Source organism: Ictidomys tridecemlineatus, chromosome 9 (assembly GCF_052094955.1).
Source record: "Ictidomys tridecemlineatus isolate mIctTri1 chromosome 9, mIctTri1.hap1, whole genome shotgun sequence".
Taxonomy (NCBI): domain Eukaryota; kingdom Metazoa; phylum Chordata; class Mammalia; order Rodentia; family Sciuridae; genus Ictidomys; species Ictidomys tridecemlineatus.
This window is the reverse complement of record NC_135485.1, coordinates 128,853,388-128,874,614: the sequence shown is the minus strand read 5'-3', so window position 1 is coordinate 128,874,614 and position 21,227 is coordinate 128,853,388. Positions and strand designations below refer to the sequence as shown.

Sequence of the window (21,227 nt, the reverse complement as noted above, 5' to 3'; positions counted from 1 at the left end):
TTTTTTTGCGGGGGAGAGTGGTGGTGGGGTGGGAAGTGTTTGAGTATTCTTTTGTATGTCTTACCTTTCACTTGTTCTCAACTTTTTAAATAGAGTGTTAGGCTGTTTAAGAATCTGATAAAACCACGGGTCCTGTGTCTTCTCTTCCATCCTCTCATCCAGAAATGATGTCCTGGTGAGTTTGTGAGTACGCTTTTACAGCCCTAGTGCACGATCCTTCTGGTGAAGTTCATCCCTGGGACTGCCTTGACAGGTGCTTTCATAAACACTGACTTGTGATTTCCTATTTAGAAATGTTTAATGTTAAAAGCTGCTTTAAAGGTTTTCTAATCCAGATGGTTCATGTGGAGATAAGCCATGTGTGGCTGAGAGAAAACAACCTGCTTGTCTGAAGTTACCCATGTGGGGATTGCAGGCAGGAAATCAGCCCTGGGTCCTCCTAGTGTTGTTGAGTATTCTTTATTATTATTATTATTATTATTATTATTATTATTATTTACGTGACAGCAGAGTATCATTTGAAATATTATACATACATAGAATAAGTGTAACTTGTTCCAATTAGGTCCCATTATTTGGTTGTACAAGATGTTGCGTTACATTCGGGGTATATTTATGTATGCGGGTAGGATATTTTGTTTGTTCTTTCCTTCCACACTCCTGAGGCTTTGGCTGAGCATGTCCAGTAGAGTTTGGTTAAGGAAGGGGAGAAGAGTTTTTGGCATGATACTGACATTTTATACCTAATGTTTGAGGTAAATAGGAATCAAGTCTGACCACCAAAGAGAGATGTTTGTTTTCTCCAGGTTGAAATTGATTTTTTTTTCTTTCATTCTAGAAATGGAAAAGAAAAACCCTGTATCAAATTTAATCAATGGGACCTTATTGGGAAATGGGAGATCCAAGATCGTACAAAGTTCAGGTTAAAGCAGACAGTTCTGACGTAGGAATATACGAAAGTCCTATTGTGACTCTCAAAATCAGATCAAAAGCTAAAGGTTGGGGTCTTTAAAGAAGGGATAGGGGGCTCTAGGGAGAGAGTTGGAAATGTTGTGAAGAAAAAGGACAATTTAAATGTAAAAAGGTGGTATAAATTGTTATTAAGTCATAAAGCAACTTTGAGACAAGAAGTGCTCTGATACTTCTGTATGTGGCTTTGATTGTTGGTACCAAGATTGCAGGATGTGTGCATTAGGAACAAACAGGGGCATTCCTTGTGTTTCAAACTGAAGTCTCTTGACTCTGTATCTTCCTTTTCTGCTGTTATCTGGTAGACAAATACTTAGTCTGATATGGTGATTTCTTATTTGATTTGTAGCAAAAATACTCGAAGTATTTTTAACCCTTATAGCAACCTTTAAAAAGAAAAGAAAGAAAGCTAAATAGCATGTACTACTTAAAATCTAAGTTAAGCTATTGTAAGATAATGTCAGTTTTATAGCACAGTTAGTTTTACAGGCAAAAAGTAACATTCATATCTGGCTGACTTGCAGAAATGAGCAGGCTCTGGAACATGCATTTGCTTAAGGGACTTACATCTTTTGGATAGGAAAAGCAAAACTTTCATAAATGGTTCAACTCCAGTGTTTACATCAGACTTTTTGGAAGGCACTAGAAGTGCAGTATTGGAATAGTTTAGCACCTTTGTCATTAGCTAAAAATAATAGAGAAGACTCTCCTGAAAACAGAGCTTCCTACCCTCTTAAGGTCTGAGGAGTCTTTACCTGGTGTGATTCTCCCAAATCTCTTCTGCTTGGTTCTTAGTGTTTGGAAAAGGAGCCTTATTCTTTTACAAGAACCCAAGTCTGTGGTGTGGTGGATTGGTTTCTTAACTTTTTTTTTTTTTTTTTTTTTTTTGAGACAACAAACCTGAATTTAAAGAAAGAACTTTTATATGTACAACGATAAATTATGCATATTTGTGTTTCTGAGCTCAAGATGTAAATGAATATTAACTGTCATATTTGAGAAGTGGGTTATAAGGGTCTGCCTGTTGATTTGAAAATATATTTTTATACATAATTTTTAAAGCTTTATTTGTAGTTTCCTCTAATTTTAGGGCTGCTCTGCTATAGATATTTTTTCCTGCAATCTCAGATTGTTAGGTTATAGTTACTCAGACTGTTCATTCAGTTTCCTGTCCTGGTGTGTCTTTTGTGGCTTCTTTGTGGTACGCTTATGCAAAGTGGAAGTATTTCAGACCTTGTGTAGCTTTTTACTTTCAATTTCAAACACCACAAGAAAAAAGGGGAAGTAGTTATCTGTGAACTATTATAATTAGCCATTAAATCAGGTCATTCATTTAGCTAAATTCAAGAATGTATGTTTGGATTGAAAGAAAACATCTTTTTTAATGGAGGAAGAATATGAAATACACCCGTATTTAGTAATTTTGGTGTGGTATTGTAATAATTATATATTCTTCATTTATTCCATGAGTATTTGTTAGTTCTAAGAGGCACAAAAATTTAAGACGCAATATTGAAAAATTAAATGCAACCACATTGTATGAATTATAACAAAGTAATGTAGGAGTAAGCTGTATTGACAGCTCATGGGAAGACCACCACTGTGGTGTGGAAGGACACGTGGGTTTGCACAAGTAGGAGGGAGACACTGCTGGGCACAGAGCAGTTGGGAGATCAGTACTGGTGTTGAATAGCTCTCCAGCAGCACTGTTCAATAGGAGCAGGTGTTCTAGCACATGTATTAGCACAAACAATAGCTATAGCTACAGGTGCTACCAAGCTCTCAAAAAGTGGCCAGGGCACCTGGGAACTGCATTTTTGCTGTCCTAACTAACTTCTGTTTCAGTAGCCACGATGGCTGTCATGGGGCGGCACAGATCTGGTAACTGGTGAGCATCTCCACCTGACTCTGTGGTGCTCCCAGTGGAACCCAGCAGGATGAGGCAGAGCCCATGTTCAGAAAGGATATGTTGGGATGAGAATTTGAAACCTTGGTGTTTTAGAATAGGAAGCCTGGGGAAGTCACTGAAAGTGATGGGGCATGCAGTTCAGATTGGAGCAGGTAGAACTTGATGCCAAAAGATTTATAAGAAGGCTATTGAATTATCTGTGTGATGGTAAGTTTCTGGTGAAGGTGGAAGTGGAAGAAAAAAGAGTTTTGCAGGTCAAATACCACAGAGACTTGTGATTGGCTATAGAGTGACAGATGTCAGAGGTGAATCTTAAATTTCCAACCTTAGTATGGGAGAAGTGGCTGTAGAAGGAGAAAGTTAGGGTTGACTGGACATGTTGAATTTAAGGTGGGGTGGCTAAGTGTTCCACAGGTTTGTTGGAAGGGCATTCCTGACGTTTAGGGGAGACTTCCAAGCTTTCCTATGTACCCTCAGCAGCCGTCTACTTCATATTCTCAGGGACCCACAAAGAGAGAAACAGTGCTTTGGCTTCATTGTAGTCCACAGTTAGGAGTTAGGAGAAGGAAGAGGCATGTTTGAAATCGAGAAAAGAAGGAACTGGAAGAAGAGTAGAGGGTCAGCGGAGAGGTGAAACCAGGAAACTGTGGGAAGAAAATCCAGAAGTAGGTCTGGAGAGGCAAGTGTGAGGTTCAGGGTATGGGAGAGAAGGTCACATGATCAAATGAATGTGTTGGCAGGAAAAAGGTCTGAGTGTGTAAAGAGATGAGGACTAGATTCTCATACTATCTCAAATTACTTATTTTTCAAAATGAGACCTGTTTATATTTGGAGATTCAGGGAAAGAAATTAATAGAGAGCAATCGAAGATTAAAGGTGATGGAGTTAGTGTTGGCGCAGATAACAAAATGCGGACACCTATACAGGAAGGAGTGCAAGTCTGAGAAAGCAGGCTGGGGGTCAAGGTTAGAGGAAAGTGCCGTGCAGAGCTCGCGCCAGCTTCCACTGTCCTAGGAGGCAAGCCCCTGCATCAGGGTGATGAGGTGAGGGGATCAGCAAACGTCAGGGAAGTTTTAGAATCCTGGAGAAGTCTTGGAGGAACCATTGTAAATCATGTGCCAGAGGGTTGACCGAGGATTCAAATTCTAAACAGTGGATAAAAAGACTCTGGTGAACAGAGTAATGGCTACTTTCTAGTATGACTCTGGCCTGCTGGACCTGGAGAGCAGATGGGTTCCCAGGTGGAATTTAAGGTGGGGCGGCTAAGTTCTTCAGGGATTTTGGAAGGGCATTCCTGAAGTTTAGGGAAGACTTCCAAGCTTTCATTCGTACCCTATGCTAAGTCAGGTTGCCTGGGTTTAAATCCAGGCCCGACACTGATTTGCTTTTTCAAAGCTACCACTAACCTTGGATTCTCCCTCATCGGGAAGAATAGGGATGATAGTATCAGTCTTGGATTGCTTCGGAGATGAAATGACTTATTCATCCATATTTCATCTAATCTAAGATAGTGCTAATTGTGAGATGTTATTTCCTGTACAAATGAGGGGAAAACCTCTTGAAAGCACTCTGAATTGTAAGCTTTCCTGGCTTCTGTGGTGTTAAAATGTCAGAGGTGCATCTCGTAGTCAGTGAAGTGCAGAATACATAAAAGACTTAGCATAGGTCTTGGCACATAATCAGCATTCATGTATGGTAACTGTTTATAAAAATCAATGTTTTTTAGAGTCTAGAATGTTAATGAAGGCAATCTTGAGTCCAGTCTAGATAAGGGAGCCTAATGGATTAAATGAATTGAGAGGAGTTACACATTGGGAGTCCTGGTAATGAAATTGTGAGATATCAAGTTTGAGAATTTGTAGATAGAGCATTTCCCTGACAATTCTAGATAAAGGTTTTAAAGAAAAGTATATTAATTGAGCTAAGGGAAGACTCTTTAATGATTTAAAGAGATTATTTAAATTGTTCAGGGCTTTTAAAAATAAGTTTTTCAGACTTATTTATTGCTTTTCTTACAGTGTTCATTAGTATTAATTTTTTTTCATTATAGTGATACATGCTTGGTGCAGGAAAATTCTGGCATGAGTTCTTACCCTATTGGGGGATGGAAAGAGAGAGATTGATTTCTGTCAGTTTGGGGACATTATTAATAGTCAGCTACAGAGCACTTCTCCATGTGCCTCCAAGGGCAGAAACCATAAAGGAAAATTTTTATAGATTTGACCAAACACACAGATACACCTAAAAGATAGCAGATTTCAACTAAATATTGTTCTTTGTAAGAAACTTTTAAAATTAATAGGAAATACCACTCTAATAGAAAAATACAGGAAAGGGGTATGATCAAGTAATGTAAGAACAAATAAAATATACAAACTAACAAACATAAAATGTTCTACTGTGTTCTGGATCAGACTCATCACCGGAATGGAAATGATATCTTCTCTTTTATTGTGTTTTTCTTTATAGACCAGAAAGTGTCAATCTGGAAACGCTGGGCTTTTCTCCTTGAAGAAAAGGAGAATCCTAAGAAATGCTCTGGAGTTACAAGGAGGGTCAAGATTATTTATATCTATACATATTTATCCATGTGTGTATGTATATATATATATATATATATATATATATATATATATATCCATATATGTACATACACACACACACACACACACACACACACATTGTGTACATAGTCTTGTGTGTGTTTACACCTATTAGACTTACATGGCTTCTGAGAAGCAGGCCTTCTCCATCTGGTTTACTTGATATCACCCTGCTTCCCTCATGACATGATTTTGGAATTTTCTTATTAGAATGTGGGGTGTTTCTAGCACTTTCCGGGCTATCAGTCATATGCATATTCCTCAATCTGCTGGCATGGGCTTAAAGACACCAGTTCTCCCTAGAGCATTTTGAAATAGGCCTCTTTCCCACCTACCTGTGTTGCAGTATGAGATTTTATAGTGGCATTTACTGATTCATGAGAGACACAGTGATGTCTTGGAATATGGTTTTGATTATTGAGATGGACTGGTTTATGAGGTATTAAAATAAAGTAAGAAAAGTTCCCCCATGTAGTAAAACCTCTTATAAAGTTAAAGAAAGTTAGACATCAGCATTTAATTTTCCAGATTTTTTCCTTATGGGTAATAGTTAGTGGTCATGGGTTTTAAAGTCTTTTCATGTACTGCCCATTAGGAAGAAGTCTGCTGGTGACTAGTAGGGTCCATACCTAACTGAGTCACATTGTCTTACCTCAGCATTAAGTGGGCCCTTAGCTCACTACTAGACAGAATCAGAATTTGTCTGCATTTTCAGCCTTACCACATCGCCTTTCTTTTAAATTACCTGCAAATATCTCAAAGTTGTGGTAATGGTGGGTGAGGGAGCTTGAGAATCTCACCTACAGGCTCATCACTGGCCTGCTTCCTAACTGTGTTTTCTGTGATGAGTGACTGGGAGTGCAGGCCCTGAACTGGTATGCACTGGTCCAACCTGTCACTCAAACTCTTGAAGCTAAGTTGGAGAGGGAGGTAAATGTTGAGATCTTAATTTTATTAAAGGACAGTTGCTTTTTTGTGAAAGGGAGTGACAGTGTAGTGAATGTTGCTGTGGAAATTGTACATTTAGTCCTTATTGAAACTGAGGACAGTCGATGGTATGTAGCTCACATGTCCTCTGTTACAGCTTCCAGTTTCGCCTTTTGTCCACTGCCGGCTTTGGAGCCTGGCATAATTAATAACAACCTCTTTATTTTCCCCGTATTCGAGTTTGTGTGCTCAGGACTTCTGTTTAGTCAGTTCAAGCTTGAAGGAACATTTGATTGATTTTAAATGTTTTTCTGTTCACTGAATAGAATTGATTATCATTTAAATGATTGGTACAAAAACTGCATAGCATTTATTTGCATTTAAACAGTGGAGAGTGGTCAAATGGTGTAGCCAAGACGTTACTCTGTGTCCTAGGAAAGTCTTTAAAAAAGAGCCCATCCTGAGTGTGAGGTTTTGCTTTTGAAGGCAGAAGTAAACAGTTCACCAAGAACTTCACATGTTTGTACCGTGCATCCAGCACAGGACTGTGGTTGTAGAGGAAAGGATACTGTAAAACTAGTTTCTACTTTGAAGAGGCAATCTAACTGGTAAGAAGAGATGACAGCAATATAAAAAGTTAAATAACATGCCTTTGTTGTAATGTTACTTAGTCTTAGACTGAAGGTATTTCACTTCTAGTTGGGGTAGTGTCTCCAGATCAAGGGATTGGGAAAGAAGTTTGATGTAATTGGTAGAACTTTCTCTTCCTGCCTACTTTTCTACCTTAGTTCATTCTCAGCAAGTTTTTGAGTGTCTGTATTTATGTTTATTCTTGTTTTCACAGCATATTGCGTGTACAGCTTGATAAAGCTGGGATACAGAATGGGAAGTGTAACTTTGAGGAACAGTACAAACCTGCTTGTCTAGTCTGGCTTCTGTTGGGACACCTTGATTTCAGTTATCACAGTAACTCTGGACTGAGTCCCTTGAGGGTATGGGAAGTGTCTTCTGATCCTGGTGTTGGCACCTTATGGAGCACAGCACTGCCAGCATCTTCTTGTCAGAGTCACATGAATAGTCAGTCCCCCACCCCTAGGGGACCCTATTCCAGGGTTATATTGGGGTTGCTTTTAGAAACTACCACTTGGACAATGCAGCAGTATTAAGAGCTGTTGACCTGACTCAAAGTAGACACTTGTGGAGTGCATTTTTCCATTTTGGTATTTTTAAAAACATGCCAGGATATGTGCTCTTGTTCCTCGTGAGTGTCCGTGGGTAGGAGCCATTCAGAAGGTCTTTTGCTCCCGGTAGCACTTGGCAGAGCGAGGATCCTGTCCCAGGTGCTCAGGCACGCCATTTAAAAGCTAGGACTGACTTGCTCCCTTTTTTTTTTTTTTTATTTGAGGAGAAAAGAGAACAGGTGTGTGTCTTTTACATGGTCTCCTTTTTCCTTGAAGCAACCAGCAGTTCTTTGATTCCTGGAGTCTAGAAGTGCAGCTACATAAAGCTGCTGAGGTTACAAAGAGAAACGGAGAGGTAGAGTGTGGAATAGAGCAGCTTTTCACCAGCAGAGCCTGGGAAAGTTTCTGGCTGTCACACCTGGGGGGTGAGTGGGTGGGAAGGAGGGGCCTTGTGACTGCCATCTGGTAGGTAGAGTCCTATGGGGCTACTTGGGCACCTTGTAATGCTGAAGCCGAGAATGCTGGGACTGAGGATGGAGAAGGGATTGGGAGGCAGATGGATACCGACCGTAGTGGCTGCCATTCCTTACGTGTTTGCTTTATCTCCCTCCATTCCTAACCCCTCCGCCGCAATCCTCCAGAGTACAGGCAGAATTTCGACTTAGAGCTATGCACCAGGTATGGCTGTGAATATTGTAGTGTTTTACTTTATACAGATAGGATATTTGAAAGAATCCTTTAAATTTTCTCTGTCTCTGTATTTTGCTTGATTAGATAAGAGGTATCCCCCAAAAAATGAGCCACTAATTTTTTTTTGTATTACTTTGTTTTCCATAAAGGACCTTAAAAACAGTTGGTGAGAATGTAAAGAAATTGAATTTCTTAAAAAGAGTTTAATATTCCACAGACTCATTGTAAGAAAAGGATGTTAAGAGTTGAATACGTTACAGGGGTGTTGATGTGAAGTAATGGCCCCATTTCCTTTTGTTAAGTTAAAACTTAAGTTTATTCCATGCTCTTTAGATGAAAATGAATTCAATTTTGTCATTGCTGCCCTGCTAAAACTCTTGGTTTTTACATGTTCTAGAAAGTGGGACGGTGTCAAGAAGTAAAGCAACAACAAAAACCAAAAATGAGCTGGGAAGGGAAGCCTTAGAGGGATTAAAATAAAACGAGGGCTGGGCTGGGGCTCAGGGGAGAGTACTTGCCAGCATGTGAGAGGCACTGGGTTCCATCCTCAGCACCACATAAAAAAAAAATAATAATAATAATAAAAAGGTATTATGTCCATCTATAACTAAACAATAACAACAAAATCTTTGCTTGTGGGTCCTTCAGCTTTATCATCAAGAAAGGAGGAGGTGGTTAGGAGGGCAGCTGATTCTTAGCTTATCTGTTCTCACTTTTGTCATCTGTAAAACAGCTTACAGGAGCCTCAGCTGGATGGAGAGAGTTGGTACAGGTCAAGTGCTTGCATGTAGTGCTGATGATGAGGAGGACATGGGGTGATTTTTTTTTTAATACTTTATCTGTGTTGAAGATTGATGGGGACCATGACTAGCCCTTGTGGCATTTTCCATAGATCCATCTGCACAACACTCTTTCCCTTTGAAATTGGTGGCAAGAGTGACAAAAGTGTTTTGAGTTCTCGTGCCAGGATGTATTCTATAAAAAGGCTCTTTCTTGCTGATACTCTAAATTCTGAGAGGAGGATAGAGTGATTCATGTGATAAAAGTTTTTACGATATTGAGAAAACTGATGGTTAATTTGTCATCCACTTCCATATTTTCACAGCAAGTTTTGAATCTCCAACAGGTAGTTCTTTCATTTACTGTTTTCTCAGGCTACATAAGAGCTTTATTATCATTCTAAGAAAAACAGAAGGAACTAAAAGATTTCTTGGTTAAATCATAATACATTCCAAAACAGCATTTCATTTTTGCTGATGCTGCTTTGGAATATGCATTCCATTTTCATATTCCATGGTGTGACTGGTTGATAGTTAATTGAACTCAATTAGGTTTCCATTGCAAGGTGAACAACATGAAGCTCAGTATGCATAGCAGATATAGTGGTAGCAAAGAAAATGGCACAGGCCATTGGCTACTGTACCTGAACATGTTTCCTCCTTCGATAAATAGTCCAATCATATTGCCCTGTGATTCTTACCACAGTACCTTATTAAATGCTCCCCACCCCACCCGCGCCAGCTCTCTCACAGACTTTATTTCTGTAAGGGGGATGGTGGTGGGAATGGTATCATTGTCCTCTTCCTTCTGCTGTACCTATATGTTTGATAGTAAGTACTTAAAGGATTTTTTTCAATAATAGTTGGTGTCGTAGACATCTTAGAACCCATACAAGAGGATTACTTGGGTTCTCAGGCCTTCGGTTTTGCACTTCTAATTGGTGTGTTTGTTACTGTAGGGAAGTTATGGGATAGAACTGGACAGAACTTGTCATCAAAGGCACAAAAGGCCTAGATTTATGATACAAGTCCACCTGGTTTTGTGGGCAGTGTTTACCTATATCTGAAGCGTTAGTTCTTTAAAACCAGAGGAAAACTTTCTTCTTTTAGCTCTTAGCTGGAGGGAGCTCTTGCTGTTTATTCAAGTGCGCCTCGGAGGTGCCAAGTGAACAATTGTTAGTCCACTCCAGTTTTTGGCAGGTTGAAAACAGGCTGTCATTGATTGTCATGTGGGATAGTATCTGGCTGATCTTAATTTTTTTTTCCGTTGTTATATAAGTGTTGATTTCTAGACATTTTATTTTTCTAAATAGCAGATTTATATTCTAGAAAAAAATCAGGACCAAATTACTCTTGAAGTTGTTTGAATAATACAAAACTTTTTTTTGTTAGAAATTTATGCATTGAGGATTTTGATGGATATTTGAATTTTTAGCAGAAAGGGGACTTGAATAGGAAGGAAAATTTTTTTTGTTAAATGAAGTTTTCGATCATGAAGCTGAACTGCTTAATGAAAGAGTACACTCCCATCCATTATCCCATTCACTTAGAATTGGGTCACATGTTCCACCCCTGGGTACAGGAGGCATGCCTCTGAAAATCACTGTTCAGTTGTTCAGTGGTATCTATTCTGTGAAGATACCCTTTTAATTCTTTTCTTCTTAAAACGCAAAACAAAACAAACAAAAAACTTGCAACCTCTTGGTCACAATGCTGTCTTCTGGAGCTATGCAGAATAAATTTTTGCCTACTTTCATTTTTAATTTTTATTGGGTTTTAAACTTGAAAATCATCCTTGGTGTGAGGAGCAGTGGTGGGCTCTGCACTCACCTGCTCCCAGCTCACTGCTGAAGGCAGCCACTTGCTTTCAGTGTGTTTGGTTTGGTTTTTTCTTTCTAGGCCTGTAAAAGTGCATGTGTTTGCACACACTGTTTTCATTTGCTTTTGAAAAGGATTCATAGTTGATCTGTAGCTTCTTTGAACTAAAGAAGTTTGATATGGGTCTCCCCACTATGTAAATATCTTTTTCATGTCATTTTTATTTATTATCTATTTATTATTATTTAATTGAATGTACCTAACTTATTTAATGGTTCCATTATTGTTAGACAGCTGGATTACTCAGAGCAGGAACACTCTTGAACACAGGTCTTCCTCTGTGCTCTTCTGAGGATGCTGGTTCCCTGGAGCTCTCAAGTGTTAGCTCTTTTCTTTCCTAACCCTCTCACCTCTTCACTGTCACCTCCAGACCATCCTCCACCAGCCTTGGCTCTCCTGTAGGTTTGTAGTCTCGCCACCCTTCCTTGTTAGTCCGCGTACTGCCTCACACTCCCCATCGATCCATCACCCCATTTCCTGCAAGAGTTTGGATCCCAGTCACGCTCTCTGCATATACTCCAGTCCAAATTCTTATGCTGCTCCTCCAGTATTCGCTCTCACAGTCCCCGTAATGTAGTTTCATACTTTAAAAAAATATTTATTTAGTTGCAGATGAACACACAGTATCTTTATTTATTTTATGTGGTGCTGAGGATTGAACCCAGTGCTTCACACATGCGAGGCAAGCACTTAAACACTGAGCTTCAGCCTCAGCCCAGGATTTCATACTTTTAAAACTTAAATGGCTTTCTCCAACTTTGTGGTGAATCATGTTCTTTATGCAAGCAGCGAGTGTTACTTGTGCACCGCGGCACCTTCGGGATTCATCCAGAACCTGACTGTGTCCACCATGCCATGTTTGCCCAGCACTGTAACATCTTGGACCTTAATAGTTGCCATGGCTTCCTCGTCGCTCCCCCATTCACTATTTCACCCCACACCCGTTCAGTCTGTCTTAACCAGTGACATCTTAGTCATCCAGTGAAGCGGACAGTCAGATGGTGGCTCTGCTGTGCTCACCTCTCCCCATGGTCCCCATCACCCATCTTAATTTGGAGCAGAAGCTGTCAGGCCCATTCTGGCTGCCTGGGCCTCAAAGGTCCCCTGTGCATTCTTCCTGAGAGCCTCGGTACTTGCTCTTCTCTGTTGGCTCTCTCCTCCCCGCATGCCCTTTCAGGTGGCACTAGCTTTCTGTCTCCTTCAGTGCTGTGTTCCAGGGCTGAGAATGGCTCCCAGCACACAGTAGGTGTTTGTTGTATGAAGTGAATAACTGTAGCGGTTATCATTTCTTATTTTCCCTTTTTAAAAAAATAAGTTAGAACTTCGTTAAGCAAACAAAAGAACTGAACAGATTTCCTCTTTTAACAAAGAATTAAAGTTAGCTTTATTTGGAATATTGCTCAGTTGATGATGTGCTTTTTAAGTTTTTCAGCATGTTATAATTTCCAAATCAGCCTTACATATTCGTATTCAATCCCTGTAACAACACACTGGTGTCAGAATTTTGTGGAGGTGGTGTCAGAATTTTGTGGAAAATCGAATTGAAGTTCTGAGAGGTTTGTTCAAGTGCAGCTCTGAAGTAGAAGGCTGCGCTCAAACCTTTACAAAGTTCAGGACTCTTGTTTTCTAATTTAGAAACCATCTTAAGAAGACAAAAAAAAAATGGGGGGGCGGTGTTATTTGAAAGCCTTGAACATGGGCCCCGATTTCTTGTTCTGGGTTTAGTCTGCCTTTTGTTTCCATTTTCAAAATATGTAAAATAAATGGTTAACGATACAATTCCTGACAATGACAGATCAACAAGTTTTATTTCTCTCACCTGTGGAGGAAGTGGCCTCCACCCAGTTTTACTGAATTAGGAGGGAAGTGATTTTTTCAAGTGATAAAAAGAAATAAAATTCCATGCTCTTCCCAGAGGAGGGGTTCAGCAGTGGGGAGAGCGGCTGGGGTTGTGTGTGAGTTTGCAAAAGGATGTAACTTGTAAAGATGTTTCCTTTGATGCCTGTGATGAATATGGATGTGTTTCCCTTCCAGAGGGTCCTGATTAAATGATGCAATTAAGAGCTGAGTTGAAGGATCTAAATATAGGGAAAGGGTTCAGGCCGTCCTGCTTTGCGTCAGTCCTGCTTTGCGTCAGTCCGCTCGCCCTACAGATGTGCATGTTTGTTGTTGTGGACAGCACCTGCAGGATCCCTGGAGCAAGAGAACTGTGTTCCAAAAGATGAAGTGAAGCAGGGCTTTTTAGAAAAAAATAAAAGGGATAGTTTTTCCTCCTGTAGTTGATTCTGTTTTCATCATGAATTTGGTATTTGAATTGTTATTTTTTTGACATGATTAATGAACTTTAGTATCAGTTAGTACAGGTTTAAAATGTAGAGCTGTTGCTTGAGAAAGTTACTTAACCTCTGAGTCTCAAGTTGATTTCTTAGTAAAATAGAGACATGCATACCTTGGAGGATTGCCTTGAGGAGGCAGTAAGATTATGTTTGTAAAAACATACAGTATAATCTTGCATAAGGTAGACGATCAGTTAAACATTTCTCCTCCATAACTGGCCACTTATGGAAATTTACCAGATTTAGCCTTCCTTGCAGTCTGTGAAATTGCTATTCTAGGATAACTATGATTCAGAGAATAGTTTTTTTCTACAATAGACTCTTTCCTGGGATAGTCAATAAAATCAAATTTTAAAGCTGAAGGTTTTGGTATCCTTCCTGCATTTGAGGAGTGATCAAATGAGTCTATACATCAGTTGAGTTGAAGTGAAACAGATAAGCTTTATGGGGAGTGAGGGTTGTGAGAACCTGGATCTCTTGGAAGATTACTATGTCCTGGAGGACGGTTTTTCATTACAAGCATGATTCAAGAGTGGAGATCCAGTGGGATTAGGAATATTCTAGGACTTTTAGAGGAGATGGGGAGAAGATGTAGAAAAGCCAAATTTGTTGAAGTTAGTAACAGTAAGAAAACTTTTATGGCCATCAGTTTCCTTACCTAAACAAGTTATCATCAAATGAGACAGAAAAGAACTGATACCTGCTATTCCTTACGGAATCTATGTGACTAAGAAAAACTAACCGGGCTGCCCATAAGCAGCCTAGATTGTCAGGATGGGAGGCTTTGTGTGTGCACAGCATAGCCTGATTTTTTAATGTAATGAAGATGTATTGAGATGCATAGTTCATGCACTTACATGTGTAAATGAAACTTATGTAATAGTGACATTCAAAACCTCTTTGCTTCCTTTTCACCAAGGGGATGTTCCTTTTGAATTATTTGTCTGAGAAGTCGAAGCTTGCAGTGAGTTTGTGTGGTGAGTTGGAATCCAAAGTCTTCATGTTATTCCTTTTCTTTTTGATTTCCTAGGACTCCCACTTAGCACTCTGCTGAGACTACATTGTTACAACTCTTGGTAGCACTTGGTTAGCAGTTCCTGCATTATTGCTCTAAAAGGGAAATAGGCTTTCAGGAGTTTCAATACTTCCAGCTTCAGAAAGTCAAGCTCTAGAAAACTTTTTTTTTTTTTTTTTTTTTTAACGAAAACTTAGCACACTTATTAGTCTGCCTTGTGTTTAAAAGGTTGGAAAATTTGGAAGTAGACAAAGCTCCAATAGGTAAGAAGTTCAACAAGGAGCATTTGACTTCCAGATATTGGTGACTGTAGGACTTTTCTGCTGCTGTGACTGGGACCAACAGAATTCTTCTGTGAACTGTGGCTTTCTTGTGTAGGAATTTTGCTTAATACATTTTCTGAGGACTCAATTGAGCAGCTAATTTTAACCTAAAGTAACTACTTTAAAATGTGCATTAGGATCTGTAGAAGAAATAGAGGTTTGTTTTTCTTCATATTTCTTTTTGTTCTATTTTGGTTAGCTGTGCCTTTTCTTTAGCAGTAGTTGACATGGGTTGAGATGTCGACTGCTGTTTTACAATGGGATGATGGAGTGCAAGGGTGCTTTACCTGTTTCCTCCTACAGTACACATGTCTCAGACTGAGTTCCTGACTAGAGTAACCCGGAAAACGACATTTGAGCAGATTATTTGTTGAACCTAAATCACAGAACATTTCTACTTTAGGGCATTTTCTGACACTGAAATAGACCCGTCTCTGTTTTTTTCTGAGACCCATCTGTTTTTATCTTCATGTAATGGCTTTGGATTTATATAGCGAATTTTAACTTGACTTTTTCCTGTTTGCCTTGAGTCAAGATTTATCATTTTCCTTAAGGAGTTATACAGTATCCTTTCCCACTTTGTTTAAGAGGAACTGGGCAGATCAGTAACATGCACAGCCGTCTTCTGCTTGTTCCAGAGCACGTCTCCCTCACCCCTTTCTTGGTCCTGCCTGTGGGCTGCTTCTCCATCTAGAGACAGGAGTGAAAGCCAGTTTCTGCACAGCCCTCCTACTGGGCCAGTCTCTGGGGGAGTCTTTTGTTCACTTTTAAGTAATAGGTACTTTAGCTTTACCAAAAGTTTCATCACGCCCTCCGGTTCTTCGTGAACTTCTGATTAATTCAGTAGCCTAATTTTATGTAGGTCTTAATGATTTTGATTTTTGTTCCAATTTTCTGAATTCTCTTTTATCAACAAAGCATTTTAATTCTTGGCTTAAAAATGAATTGCTTTCTATGTTTTAAAATATTTAATGGCATTGTCTCTATTTTTTATTTTTTGCAGCTTCTTCTTTTTAAGTATTTTTAACCCGGGTCTCTAGTGTCTAGTCTTCTGTTAGTCTGTGGTTTCTATGAGTGTCAGGAATTTTAGGATGCCTCTGGAAAAAAAACCTCCTTGGGAATCATAATCTGTTTTGACAATTCTGCCTTTGTTAGAATTACACAGCTGACTTCATTACCTAAGTGAAATCAAGCAGTAATGAAAGTTGCATTACAGGTCCCTTGGTATGTTCCCCTTTGACCCTTTTTGATGTTTTAATTTCAGTATCTCAGGAGGCAAGAATTAACTTCATCAGGCCTTGAACCCTATCTAAAATTGGATGTTAGGCTAGATTACACAAACCTTTTCACAGTGCTAATTAATATCGCCACTGATCACTTTATGCAATTTATCTCCAAGGTGTTTTACATCTCCATGGAATCTAGTAAGTATATAGCAGAACAGCTTTATATCGTAAAAACATTGAACTACAAAATTCAATAGTTGGTTGGTCATCACTGTGAAGCGCCACTGAAGATCTGCTTTAGGAGCGCAGGTCTTGCTTTTTCCAGGTAGTCATGAGATCATTTCATCTATTTAAACCTGGACATATGTGTACAGTTGGTTTATTGAGTTACTATGAAGTTGTCTTTTTTTCTTGAATAACTTATCCAACTGTTAAACAGTTTCAAAGTAAAGTTAATTAATAACCTGTTTTTGCTTCTTATTTCTTTTGATCTTTATGCTATGATATTTTACCATTAGTTGAGACAGAGTAGTGAACCGAAGAACAAGTGGAGGGAAAAGGTGAGTCCCTTGCCTCAGTGACAGTAGACACACCATTTGTCTTCGGTCAGTTGCCTTTTTTAAGATAGGAGTCTGATTTTTGTTTCCTGTTCATTTTTTGGATCCATATTTTATCTTACTGGATAATTATTTCCTTAATATTTAATGGGATCATTCATTCCGTCTAGTCGACCGGCTTCCATTCCAGTGCAAGAATCATAAAACAGCCTCTAGTTGAAGCTGATAAAGAGAGTGTTTAGCCATATATATATATATATATATATATATTTTTTTTTTTTTGCCTTTCTCTCCCCTCATTTTTGTATTAAAGCCCGGTCATCCCATGGCATATGTGGGTGGGTTAGTCCCAGGATCCCAAGAATACCAGAATATGCATGCCTGAGTCCCCCCCCCCCATATAAAATGGCATAGAATTTGCATGTAACCTATGCACCTTGTCCCCTGTGCTTTAAGTCATCTCTGTAACACCTCTTTCAATGTAAATGTTGTGTAAATAGTTATTGTTTGGGGAAAGTATAAATGTCTCACACAGGTGCAGTTTTTTTCTTTCTTTTCTGTCACTGTTGGTTGAATCCACAAGTACAGAACCCATGGACAACGGAGGGCCAACTGCATCTTCAGACACAAATTAGAATAATTTTTCTTTTAGAACTTCCTGTGGGAAACTGGGGTCTGTAAGGTGTGGAGTGGCAGAGCATGTGTTGTTGGCACTCACACAGTTGGGTAATTACATGCCTCTTTACTAGATGGGGCCACGGTGGAGAGAATGCCCATGGCGGAGCAACTGGCTAATTAGGTTTCCTTTAAATACAAAGCAGGTTACACAGCACTGAGAAGTATTTTAAAATTCATTGCTTCCCCCCTCCCCGCTTTTTAACAATAAGGAGTACCATAGCCATCTGAGGAGGAGTATTATACGGACATCTTTTGGTAGTCCCAATAGAGATCCTCCTGCTGGGTGAGATGCCATGGGAAAGGCTTCTGAATTAGAACCCAGCTTTAAACTGTCCTTACTACTTGTAGACCTGGAGCACAGGGAAAGCCAACTTCTAAGCAGAATGTATATGTGACTTGAGCTCATGAGTTGCTTTATGTGTGTGTATTTCAATCAGCAAATGTTGGCATAGGAGGACTTAAAAATGACATGATTTTTCACTAAAAAACTTTGAAAAATTTAGAAAAATAAAGAGAAAGAATCCATCTTCAAACTCAGCCACCATTTTTTTGGTATGTTTACATAGTTGTTCGTGTCATGTGCCATTTTATGTTTTGCTTATAGTTTTTTCCAAGTTATTTTAAATTTTTAGTACTGGGGATTGAACCCAGGGGTGCTTTACCACTGAGCTACACCCCTAGTCCCTTTTATCATTTATTTTGTGTGGAAGACAAGGTCTTACTCAGTTGTTGAGGCTGGTCTCAAACTTGGGATCCTTCTGCCCCAGCCTCCTGCATGGTGGGGTTTACAGGTGAAGCCGGGCTTCAAAGTACTTTTTTTGTTGGTGTGTGTGGTGCTGGAGATGGAAGCTGGGGCCTCTCACAGGCCAGGCAAGCACTCCATCCTGAGCCACACCACCACCGTTTTCAGTTATATAGTTTTTGTGAACATAATTTTAAGGACTACAGAGTATTCCATTGAATTCCTTCCTAACCTAATGGATGCATATAGTTGGCAGCTATTTTCTGATTGTTAGAATGTCTCTTTTCCTATGTTGTAAACGATTTTCTCATGAATCTTTTTGTGAAACATTCTTTCCTTTCCAGTTTAGAATATTTCCTTAGATTAAATTTCTTCTGGAACAAAGTGCCCCATATTTTTAGAGGCTGTGGGGGTGGGGAGGTGGCAGGTCTTTGCTGGACGGGTGCTTTCTTTTCCATCAGTTGAAATGTTTGTATTTGGGCAAGAGGGAAGGAAATCTCTGTTTGCTGACTCATGTTTTTATTTTGCACTTTAGACTGATAAGGCCACTTAACTTTTGACATAAACCAAGGCAGGAAGTACAAAAAGGGGTAGAAAAAAAATTTAGTTATCTTGCCAAGGCCATGGTATCATGGGCTCATGTGTGAGGTAGGTTACATGTGTGACTTGTATATAAAACATGCTGGAGTCAGTCAAGTAGGTAAAAATTGTCATCAGTCCGAGTTTTGTTTTGTCTGTGCACGTTTATATACAGGTTCATGATGTTTTCACTTTAATTTTTGTAGACAGCATCAAGATTATTTACTGTTTGCCAACCCCCGAAGTTTTGGGAGGTGGCAATTTTAATTTTTTTTTTCCTCCTCGTGTGGAGAAGTCTTCCTGTATCAAAGACATTACCTCAGCTGTCTTTCTAGAACATAGATTGAATCATATTGGTACACTAATTTGAGACCTGCACTTGTCCACAGGACAAGGCGTATCGCAGAGCCGTTCCAGGCTTGCCCCTGCCCTTCACAGTTAGCCTTGTATCGCCTCCACCCAGATTAGGCCCGGTCATTTGTACCTCGTGTCTGCTGGAAGTAGTGGTTTAGAATGGTGGTTTAAATTCCCGGATCCTAGAGTCAAGCAAAATGGATTCAGATATTGGCTCTGCCACTTACAACTGTGTAGGTAACTTTGAATCCGATGTTTAACTTTTTAATATTTCACTTTCTTTACCTGTAAAATGGGGACAGTGGCAGCCTTTACTTCAGAGTTTGTTGGTGAGGTCAAACTGGTCAGTAGACATGAAGTACTAGCACAGTGGCTGTCATATAACGAGCACTTCCACTGTGAGCACTCTTGTTTTTGCAAAATTCTGCTCATCACTTAAGGCCTAACTGATATTTCCCCTTTGGAAAAACTTCCTGGAATTAATTGTTTTTTTCTTTTCTGCGCTGTATGAGATTCCTCTCAGTCCACATGGGCTGCTGTTACAAGACACCATAGACCCAGTCGCTCACAAGTCACAGAGCTTCACTTCTTGCAGTGTGGAGGCGGGATCAAGATCAAGGCTGTGGCAGAGTAGGTGTCTGTTGAGGCCCACTTCCTTCTAGTCAGATGGCCTCTTGTCACTGTGACCCCACCAGGTAGAAGAGAGGAGACATTTCTCTGTGGTCTTTTGTAAGAGCAGTCATCCTGTGTAAGAGGACTCTTCCTCCCTAACCTAATTACCTCCCAGGACTATCACCTTGGGAGTTAGAATTTCAGCATAGACATTATGGGGTTGGGGGTCACAAACATCCAGACCTTAGCGTGGTTTGCTCTTGTTTTACTGCATGTATCACAAGTGTACTATGATAGCATTGTGCAAATGCACAGTACATGGACCTTCTTTTCTGTTTCTGTGCCCACGGTCCACCTGGGTACAGCCATGGCCTTCCTTCTGGCTGAAGTCCTGGAGATGGCCTGATAAAACATCTCAGCCCCGTGCGTGCATTGGATTCAGCAGGCAAGTTAGCAGTGTGCTTTGTGGGAGTGGACTGTTGGCACACTGGCTCTTGTACTGAGTGTGTGAACAGCTCCTTTAGGATGTTGGACTTCTTTGTCTCTGTGTCCCCCCTGTGTCTAGCAGGCACGTAACACAGCTTTGTGATTGACTGTCAATTAGAATAGTTGAAGCAGGGTCTGAAATAATGGTTCTTATTATATTACCCTCCAGCAGACTCCCTTTAGATAATAACAAACTCCCATCAGAATTTGACACTACCCCAAGTGATTTTGATAAATTATCCCTTCCATTTGAAAATCATTTGTTAAAAAAGCTGTTTGGGGAGTAAAAGAGGAGGTACAGAACAGGAAGAAATATAGTCCCTCTCTGGATTGTTAACTGGAGGCCTAGAGAGAAGTTGTCTTTCTGGTTCTTTTGCCAAACCAATCTTTAGTAAAAAGTAAATTACCATACCAATAGGTACACTCTGACCAAGTGTGACTTTTGAGAGTAGCCTGGTTTTGTTTTCTCTTTCCTATTAAAAGCAACAATACCAGCCTCAGAATAACTAGTAAATTTGGTGAAGCTCATTAAAATAGAAAACTCACTTCCTGTAACCTTACTGAATAAAATTGAACCTCCACATTTGGCCTTCTAGGTTCTTTAGAGAGCTAAATAGTTAATCAAACGTTTATTGAGAATCTGCCTTGTGCCAGGTACACTTCCAGGCTCCAAAGAAAGGGAACTCATGAGAGTTCCTCAGCCACCTTCCTCCAGTGAGGAAGGCAGACGTGTAGATAGATTGTCACCCTGTAACAGACAGTTGCACAGCCGACACAGTTATGCAGTTCACAGTTGTTTATAATCATCATTTTGTTAAATTTGGGGATCAGTAATGGTTTCCCCCACTTTATTTCTGTTATGGGTGATCCGTGCCTTCTCTTTTTTTAATTACTCTTGCTAAGGATTTATCCGATTTTTATTAGTGTTTTCAAAGAACCAACTTTGATTTTAACGGGGTTTTTTTGTAGTATACTTTAAGAGAAAAGTTTCTGTTCTCATTTCCTTCTACTTTCTTTAGGTTTTATTTAGTATTCTTTTTTTTTCCCCTCTTGTGGATACATAGAATAGTGAACAGCATTTTTCCCCTAATGTATGCATTTAAGATATAAATTTCCCATTAATTACAGCTTGATTCACATCCTACAAATTTTGACATGTCATTTTTACATTCATTCAGTTAAAAAATAATTTGTCTCCACTGTGATTTCTTTGACTTGTGGGCTGGAAATTGTGGTTATTTTCAATGACAATATTTTTGTTGATTAAATAAGATAAAAGGAGCCTGGGGGTGGTGGTGCACACCTGTAATCCCAGCAGCTAGGGAGGCTGAGACAGGAAGATCACAAGTTCAAAGCCAGCCCCAGCAATTTAGGGAGGCCCTA

At 39.6% G+C, this 21,227-nt stretch overlaps 1 protein-coding gene across 2 annotated transcripts in view; it reads left to right on the top strand.

Moving 5' to 3' along the window:
- The window catches only part of Smad1 (SMAD family member 1), a 75,660-nt gene that overhangs the window by 4,150 nt on the left and 50,283 nt on the right, over positions 1-21,227 (top strand). The gene's annotated exons all lie outside the window — the stretch shown is intronic.